The sequence below is a fragment of the Abramis brama genome (genome assembly GCF_963993115.1).
Source record: "Abramis brama genome assembly, chromosome: 1".
NCBI lineage: Eukaryota > Metazoa > Chordata > Actinopteri > Cypriniformes > Leuciscidae > Abramis > Abramis brama.
Window position 1 is genome coordinate 39,818,523 of NC_139963.1, and position 11,282 is coordinate 39,829,804.

At 36.6% G+C, this 11,282-nt stretch overlaps 1 long non-coding RNA gene across 1 annotated transcript; it reads left to right on the forward strand.

Annotated features, from left to right (window-relative positions):
* The first annotated feature begins 1,768 nt into the window (after nucleotides 1-1,768).
* On the forward strand, nucleotides 1,769-5,507 carry LOC311083119. The gene is made up of 5 exons (XR_014606210.1): nucleotides 1,769-1,906; nucleotides 2,657-3,027; nucleotides 3,102-3,168; nucleotides 4,392-4,560; nucleotides 5,000-5,507. It is a non-coding gene; the product is annotated as an uncharacterized lncRNA (long non-coding RNA).
* The last annotated feature ends 5,775 nt before the right edge of the window (nucleotides 5,508-11,282 follow it).

Sequence of the window (11,282 nt, forward strand, 5' to 3'; positions counted from 1 at the left end):
CTTCGGGTTTGAGTCCTTCGTTCTTTTGTCACGTGACTTGTCACCGTATTGAATACTAATTCACAACCTTTTTACAAACAAGCGCGTATTTATTTTTTATTTTATTTTTACTTTTACAATTACGTGATGCGTTTCTGTTCTCAAATGTATATAGGCTATATTTGTGAATTTCTGTCATGAAGATTATTTCCTATAGCTTAACATTGAATGTGATATTTAAGAGTTGGTTAATGCAAAGCTTTATCCGTATGTGGGGGAAACTTCACTTTGATGAGACTTGTTTACAGTGGATTATAATTTTCAGTATCATAGACATACAAATATGGGAAATATATTGACTATTCAATTCTAACTTCACAAATTCAAGTCAATTAGACTATTACTCAATTTTACTAATTATTATAATATATTATAACAACAACAATAATAATAATAATAATAAAACACACCACAGATGCACAAGAAACATTTAGAAAAGAGACGGACAGGGGCAATAATTATTTTTCAGATAATGTTTATTGCACATATTTTGTATTTTAATTTCTAAATATAAAACAATATATAGATGCAATATACCAGCGGTCACGTGACAAAAGAACGAAGTACTCAAACCCGAAGACTCGGAAAAAAAATTAACTAATCATTTCTGTTTCTGCAAAGTGCTATGGGTTTGTGGCTTGAAGAACGAACGACTCGAACCCGAAGACTCGAGAGATGAACTAATCATTTCTCTTTCCGTTACTGACAGCTGAGCATATGGACTGACAGGAAGAACGAAAGACTCGGACCCGAACCCGAACTCGAGACTCGAAAGATGAACTAATTTTTTCTCTTTCCGGTAAGTAAGTAAGTAAGCTTTATTTCTATAGCACTTTTCACAGACAAAAAGTTTTGTCTGTGATTTTCACAAAATTAAAATATACACATAACAGATATACACATAACATACAAATATACACATTATAGGCTACACAAAAACATACAAAACCATATTGCTAATTAAATGCTTGTCTAAAAAGATGCGTCTTAAGGCGTTTTTTAAAAGCTTCCACAGAGTCCAAAGCTCTCAAGGCTAATGGAAGAGAGTTCCAGAGCCTTGGAGCCACCACACAGAAGGCTCGGTCACCTCTTGTTTTAAAACGTGTTCTAGGAACAGTTAAAAGGTCTTGGCCTGAAGACCTCAAAGAGCGACCAGAAGTGTATACATGCAGTATATCCTGGATATAAGAGGGAGCTTGATCATGCAAGGCTCTGTAAGTAATGGTTAAAATTTTAAACTGTACTCTAAAACTAATTGGAAGCCATTGTATAGCCGTAAGTACACTGTTAAAAATTGCTGTAGTTTTTACAGTAAATATTTACAATAGACTACTGTATTTTTAAATTTACAGTATTACTGTATTTTGCCATGTGGGAGCATGCATGTTCTTATGACTTGTGGAAACATGGTTATGCAGTAAATGCTACTGGATATCATGCATACCACTGTAATTTATTTTATTTTATTTTTTTAAGAAAAAAAAAACGGTTGCAAAAGTTTTGGCGCTTCATAAGTCAATAACACTAAAGTAATAGTCAACTGTAACAAATACAGCCTTTTTTAGCGAATTATTTACACCATTTAAACTCTGACATTTGATTATATAACGTACACCTCTAATACTTTAAAACTGTTGGCTTTCAAAAACTCCCATGATTAAACAACGACATCGGCGTAGCGCAGTGCGTGTGATGTCATTTCGTCAATCGTCATCTTCAGTGAGTGGACATCTTGGGAGTTGGGACCGTTGGGACTTTCCACGCGCTGCATCATCATCACAACTCAATTTTCGCGCTCACCTCATGCGCGCTACGTTTACCGGAGGAGGACGAGGACGAGGACCTCGAATGAGAGTGAGACGAAGAGGTGTGTAAGGTTAGCTAGTACTAGTAGGCTAATTCATGCTTTAGTGTAAACGTGAAATCCTGTTACAGCCACTATATATTAACTATTATTTGTATTTTGTGACGTTGCAAAATGGATAATCTAGATTATTTGTCCAATTTTAAGATACTGAATTTGCTTGATGAGTCCAGACACAGATGAACGATTAAGTTAGCTGGCTAACGTTAACTGTTATATTTTCTTAACCGTGAAAGTGTGGCCGTGCTGTCATTTTACTATTACATTTTTGATAACTGTTCGGTATAAAATGATTTTACATTGTTGTTGGTAGTAGACATGTAAGCTTTTAAACATTGCAATTAAATTGTGTAGGTTTTATGCAACTAAATAGTGTTTAACTTGACTGCCAAGCCATTAGCTAATGTAATAGCACGTTTTTGTTCGATTTAAGATGGTGTAATGGAGTATTTTTTGTTTTAGTTTTATGTTAATATTACTTGTAAGGGTGCTTGGTAATCATATTTGTAATGTAGTTGTTAAATAGAAAGTAGGCTACATTGGTATTTGCTGTGCACATGCTTTATTGCTGTGCATTTATTAGCTTGTGAAGTTTTTTTTTTTTTTTTTAGTTGAACATGTTCTGTCACTTTTGTAATAATGAGAGCAGTACAATCTTGAGTTTTGTGTAGCATGTGAAATTGCATAAAAATGTGCCTAAATCAGGATTTAGATGTGGTGTACCTGATTGCCCACATATTTTGTCTCTCTCAGTAAATTTCTACTGAAGGAATGTCTGGAGCTGATAGAGGAGAACTTCACAAGTTGATGGAGGTCACATATTACCATCAGCGCCACCACTGTCTGAACTAAAGAACTCATGGCCTTACCCGTTTTGTCTGAAGGGGATCTTTTTACATTTCCAATTGCTTACTGACATCTCACTGCTACAAAAAATCATGGAGAGCATTGAAGGGAAACGAAAGAGGATTCTACGATTTTTTTCAAGAAAAGCCAACAAACAATGAGGTGTGTGCTGTTCTGTCGAAGTATCAAGAGGGAAATTCTCTGGTCCTGTGCATCTTGCAACTCTTAATGGCCCATTTTGAAAAGAGAGAACAGAATCCCTTATAATTGAAGCTGATGTAAGTATAACATTTAGATTTTTAATGTCTTAAAGATTTAATTGTAATGCTAAATTAATTTTTGTTTTTCTTAGGCAGCAGCAACTGCAGCCGACATGGAAAGAGAGGGATTACCGGATTCACCCGCACTGATCATCCAAGGTTTTTTGCTTTTACTTTGTGTCTGTGTCTCCATCATATACACTTTTCTTTGCTCTCTAGCTTTTAAATGGATAACTGTTAGTCCTGTACTGTTTTTTTTTCTTCTCACTTTAATGGCCATTTTAAAAAATACAATTTTGCCTCCTCTGTTCCTGTATTCTATTTCACAATTCTATTCTCATTCCTATATTCCTTCCATAGTTGGCTCTCCCTGTGCCCTGTTTTTTTTTATCTCTGAACCATTCTCTCTCATTAGTAACAAAAGTCCTTATTAGTAACATTAATCTTCATTATAAATCCATAGTTTATAGTGTCTTTATCTAAAAATAAAAAATTACATCATGATTTACTCACCCACAAGCCATCCTAGGTGTATATGACTTTTCTCTTTCAGACAAATACAATCAGTTATTTTAAAGAATGTCCTGGCTCTTCCAAGCTTTATAATGGCAGTGAATGGAGGATGAGATTTTAAAGCTCTAAAAAGTGCATCCATCATAAAAGTAATCCAGGAAAAAGTAACTCCAGGGGGGTAAATAAAGGCCCTCTGAAGCGAAGTGATGTGTTTGTGTAAGTAAAATATACATTGTTGAACTAAAGTCGACTTATGCCAAAAGAAAGTAACTCCTGACATGATGTATAGTGTAAGCTTTAATGCTTCTCGTGGTTCAAACAAATAGGGCTGTGTAACAAACTCAAGGTCTTCTCTTATATCGAAATCCTCAGAAATTTGTCTTTAAAAATGATTGGTTTAGACTTCTAATTCGAGTCTTTTTTTTTTCTTTTTTGCTCTATCCTCTGCGCTTACGTGTTCTTCGTTGCGTCAGGTCAGAGTTCACTCTTTCGCCATAAATATGCTGAAAGCTTGATATTTTAATTTATATGGTTTTAAATATGGATATTTTTCTTAAACAAATGCATCGCAGTCATGTGGAGTACTTTTATGATCGATGGATGCACTTTTTTGGGCTTCAAAATCTTGGCCGTTATTCACTACCATTATAAAGCTTGGAAGAGCTAGGACATTTTTTAAATATAACTCCGATTGCAATTGTCTGAAAGAAGAAAGTAATTTACTCCTAGGATAGCTTTAGTAAATCATGGTAATTTTCACTTCATTTCATTCTTTTCAGACTATCCCTTTATCATGAGCTACCCATGAACCATACTTTTACAACACTTATTAATCTATGCCCTGCCGTATTTTATTTTATTTTTTATAGGTGAATCCATGACCCCAAGCAAGTGGATGTTGTCAGTCGAAAGGGAAGTTGTCCTGGGCCCATTTTCAGAGGCATTTGTTGAGGGCCTGGCAGCATTGTTTGCGACCTATTACAACTTAAATCTTGCTTATCAGGATGACGCTGCATGCACGCTGGAATTTATTCAGAGGTATTTCAGAGCATAAAATCTTACTCAATATTTATTGTGGACTTTCACATTTTCTTGACTTTTTTTTTTTTTTTGGTTTTCAATTTAGGATAGTTTATCAGGATTAGATATTTTATGGAAAAGTTTTCAAATGAACAAAAAAAAATTGCTAACCACACACTGAATAGAGAATTATTTTATTCACTGCATGAATAACTAAATCTAAAATTACTAAAATTAAATCTGTATAATAATGATATAATCTGTACATTTTGTTTATTGCAAACATGGAAGGCTAAATATTTTTATATTAAAATTTTGGATAAAATTAAATATGACCCTAACTCTTCATTAATTGAAATTAAATGTAATTTATGAGTTGTCTGACAAATTTTGTATTTTATTGTTTAAGTGTATACTGTTTTTTTGATAATTGGATGTTGTGTGGTTTTTTTCACAGAGGACTTGTGGGCATTAACCTGGAAACTGGATCAAAAGTTGCTGCTGGAAACAAGAAAATGCATGTAATGAACCCACATGTATGCACACTGTTACGGAAACTAATGGACTTTGAATGGCTTGCCATTTAAACAAAAGTATTCCAATGGAATTGATACAAGAGACTCTGACCTGATTTCCAAGTTCATGATTGATGTTCAATACATTCTTGCCTTTTTTTTATGGATTTGGCAAATTAAAGGTAGGCACAGTTCAAACCATTCAGTCACACTTTAGGGATGTGTGCCCTGTATAGTTGATACTTAAAGGATTAGTTCACCTCAAAATGAAAATTTCCTGATAATTTACTCATCCCAATGCCATCCAAGATGTTCATGTCTTTCTTTCTTCAGTGGAAAATAAATAAAGTTTTTTGAGGAAACCATTTCAGGATTTGTATCCACACAATGGATTTCAATCGCAACCAACATGTTGAAGTCCAAATCAATGCAGTTTCAAAGGGCTTTGAAGTGCTTCAAACGGCTCTGCACGATCCCAGCTGAGGAATGGGGTCTTATCTAGCGAAACGATCGGTCATAAAAAAAAAAAAAAAGTATATACTTTTTAACTACAATTGTTTGTCTTGTGCTGGTCTGCTACGCGCCAGGCATTACGACATCACGTTGGAAAGGTCACGGGTCACGTCATCGGTCTAAGTTATTTGTCTGTGTATTCCGGTTCAAAAAGGTAGGGAAGGGCGAAAAATTTATCTAATTTTCTCCTCCAACTTCAAAATCGTCCGACATCTTTGTTTTATTTTTTTCGTGACCTTTCGTACTTCATGAAGTAATACGTAGCGCATCTTGGAGATGGTACAAGATGGGCATTTGTGGTTAAAAAGTATATATGTGTGTGTGTATATATATATACTTTTTTTTTTTTCTTTTTTTTTTAATGACCGACCGTTTCGCTAGATAAGACCCCATTCCTCAGCTGGGATCGTGCAGAGCCGTTTGAAGCACTTCAAAGCCCTATGAAACTGCATTGATTTGGACTTCAACATGTTGGTTGCGATTGAAATCCATTGTGTGGATACAAATCCTGAAATGGTTTCCTCAAAAAACTTTATTTATTTTCCACTGAAGAAAGAAAGACATGAACATCTTGGATGGCATTGGGGTGAGTAAAATATCAGGAAATTTTCATTTTGAGGTGAACTAATCCTTTAAGTGCTGCTGTTCTCAGTGGTTCTTTCCAAGGCTAAAGCCTTTCATTTAATCTCCATTTTTGTTTCTCCCAATATATTTTGGAATCTGGTGCTTATGTTAAATAGCCATTATTGCACAATAAATTTGTTATATTAATGAAGACCTGTTATTGTGAGTTTTATTTGACAAAAAGGCTGAAACAGCAAACGTATACACACAGCAGTGAAAAATCTCAAATGTAGTTAGTGAATTGATTTCCACAGCAAATGCTCTAATTTACTGTAAAGTGTATAGCAGTACATGTAAGTTCATTGTTGCTCTTGTAATATCACTTGCATTCATAAACATTATTTCTACTGTAATTTTAGTTACAGCTGTAAAAACCATTTTACAGCATATGTAAGGCAGTGTGCTGTGTTTTTTACGGTACAATTGTAGTTAATGATTTACAGTGCTTTTGTAAATTTTACAGTCTTACTGGCAACCAAAGTTGCCAGTAAGTTACTGTAAATTTTACAGTACAATTGTAGTTAATGATTTACAGGACTCTTGTAAATTTTACAGTCTTACTGGCAACCAAAGTTGCCAGTAAGTTGCTGTAAATTTTACAGTAAATTTTTTACAGTGTATAGGTGTAATATGTGTTCTCCTGTTGGTCTTATTCAAAAGTCTTGCAGCTGCATTCTGTACCACTTGCAATTTGTCCATGGAGGGTTTGTTTAAATAAGTGTACAGTACATTGCAAAAGTCAAGACGAGAAGAAATAAAAGCGTGAATAAGCATCTCCATCTCTTTTTTAGAAACCACAGATCTAATCTTAGCGGTGTTCCTGAGATGGAAAAAACAGGAACGAACCACAGATTTAACATGACTGCTAAAACACATAGATTTATCAAAAATGACACCCAAATTTCTCACAACATTACAGTCCGAGGATGATAGAGCCCCAATTGCCTGCCTAATCCTAGGAATAATGTTGTCCGGTGCAAAAATCAGCACCTCAGTTTTGTCTGGATTTAGTTGCAGAAAGTTGTCTGCCATCCAATTTTTAATGGAGGCTAAGCAATTGTGCAACAAGGACAGTTTGTCCAACCTATCAGGGCTAAAAGATAAATATAATTGAATATCATCAGCATAACAATGGTATGATATTTCTCCAAAGCTACCAATAATCTTCCCAAGAGGAAGCATATACAGGCTGAACAGCAGAGGGCCAAGCACAGAACCTTGGGGCACACCACAGGACAAAGGAGCAGAGTCTGTCATATATGTTCCTACGGACACAGAGAAACTCCTGTCTGAAAGATAGGAGGAAAACCAATCCAGAGCTGATCCAGTAATGCCCACAGTTGTTTTCAGTCTATCAATCATAGTGCAGTGATCCACGGTATCAAACGCTGCACTAAGATCTAATAGAACCAGCACAGAGCATTTACAGCAGCCATCAAAATATCATTTGAAACCCTAAGGAGGGCAGTCTCAGTTGAATGATTTTTACGAAAACCAGACTGAAACTTATCAAAGATATTATGAGAATCCAAAACATTATTTAGCTGGTTCGCAACAACCTTTTCTAAAATTTTAGAAAGAAAGGGCAATTTAGAGGCCTGTAGTTTTTAAATGAAGCTGCATCAAGATTGTTCTTTTTCAAGATAGGCTGAACAACAGCATGCTTAAAGCAGCTAGGAACCTGACAGCATAGCCTCTATGGGACTGACAGGAAGAACGAAAGACTCGGACCCGAACCCTAACTTGAAAGATGAACTAATTAATCATTTCTGTTTCCGGCCCTGCTGTAGCCTATCACACACGACATGGCCCAGCAGACAGATCAGACACTGACGAGTCGACAACTAACGCGTGCTCAAGCTGCAAACGGAGACGTGAAGTCGGACACTTTCTGGTTCCCGTAGTGACCGCTCACGTGGTGTTTGCATACTTTACCACAGCTGAAGTGAAATAAATGCAATATTTGCCTAATAATGCACGTTTCAGAGACATTTTCATTCAATACTTTATGTACTGCTTCATACAGCGTCTGTTTGAACAAGAATAAAGTTCAACGTAAGCTACTATCAATGAAGTGGAGTCTACTTTTTTTAATCAGTTTTAATTTGATAAACATGACACAATATAACATCGCAACTACATGAAAAGAGTGTTTACTGTTATAAAAAACTGATTTGTGAGCTTTAGAGGAACTAAAGGTATTCGAATAAACACGAAACACACGTGATCGTTGTCATGCTGTGAATCCGGCCAATCGTAGAACAGCTGTGTCGTCATCAGAGCTCATGCAGCCGCTCTTGAGAAGCTGCGCTGGCTGAGTTCTCCGGCTACTCTCAAATCGCTCTCGCGGTACTTTGATGGTACACGTCACAGTCACGTGGCGTCGGCGCTGTATCAAGTCGGACAAAATTTCTAACCGGCATGCACTGCTTCAAGTCAGCCGCCGATCGGCCTGCGCAGAGCTGCATGAAGTCGAACAAGCCTTATAATATGCTTATGTACCGTCAGGTGAAATCCTGCTGGTGTCGGCGCTTTCTCCGTCCATGCAATAAATGCACATCCTTGAATGAGCGCTGATTTTCTAGCGCATTTACTTGAACTTCATAGGCAACGTTATATCTACAGTATGGTTTAACCCATTTGAGAGGCGTCCAAAATCAGAATTTAAAATGGACTGAATAAGCTCTATACGAACTTGACGGACCATAGACTATAAAAAAAAGAGACATGTAACATTATGCACATAAATCACTGTCACACACACTTATATTAAGTAATATTAAGTTACTACATTTTCAACTAGCAGAATAGTACAGAATCACGATACACAGTCTCACATGTAGCCATGTCTTTTAACTATTATAATATTTAGAAGGGCAAAAATAGGAACTTTTAATTGGCTTTACATCAACTGTCACTTTAGCGCGAGGCCCTGTGGAGTCGCAGACTTGGTACTGTCAGTTGCATATAACTTTATTGAATTACCTCCCCAGCCTGCATAGATATAAACATCTATGCCCAGCCTGAACTAAAAACTCGATCACGTCGAGCTAGGTGGTGATTTCAGATAGCCAGGCTCCTCAGCTCCACTCACGCCCCGCCTCTGCCCATTTTCTGTAATACGGGAGTGACGCAAGGCCAAGATGGCGACGGCCGGCTCCGCCCACTTTAGGCTTCAAAAATGCTCTTCAGAAACCTACGGGTGACGTCACGGACACTACGTCCATATTTTTTTTACAGTCTATGTTCAAAACACCCATGTCACGTGACTACGGCTAAATGAAGCTTCGGAGTGTTTCACCATAGACAGTATAAGAAGTGTTTCACAAGTGTTTCGACAGGTGGCATGGTCCGCCAAATCAGCGTTTGATTGACAGGGTCGGGAACAGACCACACAATCGCACACATCTGTATAAAAGTGAAGTCAACGCATCTTGACCTCGTGGGTTTTTGTGAGAGTTTGTCAAAGGCTGGAGAAATTATCTCTAAAAAAAGAAGAAGGCTAAGTCCTTTCACAGCAGAGAAATTAAGATTTTTTAATAAAAATCTATAAAAAAGTGAGACATTGTGGCTTGATTTCTTTTATTAATATTCATTTTTCATGACCAAAATAACATTATGCACCAGTGAGGAGCCTACAGGTTACAACAAGCTCCACATATTAGGAAAATACAATAATAAAAAACAAATTTTTTAATGGCTTGTTGTCAAGGTTGTTTCAGATCAACACCTGCAAGTGACCACTAGGTGTCACCGTTGAGACGGGTGTCGGATTGTTTCGAAGCCTCGACACAATATGGCACATTTGCTTCAACTGTTTATTGTTTCACGAAGCCTCGATCTGCCCACCACTAGCTCAGAACACAGTGGCTAATCGCGAAAGAAGAATCTCATTATGCGCTGTTCTCGTGTAGAATCAAGGGCAAATTCCAAACGGAAGTGAGCACTCTATGCCCTACTTATGAGCCCTTGAAGTGGGGAGTGGGGACTTTGTTGTTCACTTTCGTTTGGAACACCCCAAATGGCGTCCCCTTACCGAAGGACCCTTCAAGGGCACAAAAATGCTGTTTGAAATTGGAATTTCTTTTTCTTCTCAGACTCTTCTTCTTCTTTGGTGTTTCATGGCAGTTGGCATCCATAATGTTGCATTACTACCACCTGCTGTTTCACTTAATTGTTTTCTCCTCCTGGTATTCATTATATAGTCCTGTCAGATGTTTTCCACTTGAAGAGTTTTGTTTAGCTTGTGAAAGGGGTTTTCTTTCAAACATCTGGTTCTTGGGTCCTAAACTGTTAACTGTTAACTCTTGCAATGTCCAATCCTCAGTCAACCTTTTATGACTTGTTCCTTCCTTTTATTTCTCTTCTTACTTTCCATACCTGCTTTATTTTGGATCATGTACATACTGTATGTCTCCCTTTAATTTCATTATCCCATTTCTGCTGCCATTTTTGCATTATCTTTTTTCCGCACTAGACTCTTCTCTTCTGCTTTTGATTATTTCATTTGTTCGTCAACATGTTCTTTTGCAAGACAAAGATACAGTATCCTTTAACCCTATCCTCATTAATACAATTAATGTCTGGTGTGATGTATATAAATATCTAGGTCATTGTAATACCTTATCATGTTTTACCCCAATTTGGGGAAACAAGTGTTTCAAACCAGCCAGATATGATCCAGGATTTAAGATGTGGTTTGATAGAGGGCTGCAAAAAATGGAGGATTTCTATAAGGAAAATAATCTAATGTCCTTTGCAGAAATTGTAGTGAAATTTGATATTCCCAAAAAGCATTTCTTTAAATTCCTTCAACTTAGAAGCTATACAGTATTTCTTCTTATTAAGGTGCAAAGCTTACAAAACCTAATAAGACACCTCTTGAAGACCTATTATCAAAACCTGCCCAATCTAAAGGTTTAATATCTATGTTTTATAAAATGTTAGAATCTTACTCCAAAGAATCATCAGAATCTAAATTGGCTTCCTGGAGAGAGGATTTAAATCTAAATATTCCCTTGCATGTATGGGAAGAAATATGTATGAAAGCTCAACTACAAACATTTAATAGTAATCTCAAATTAATAC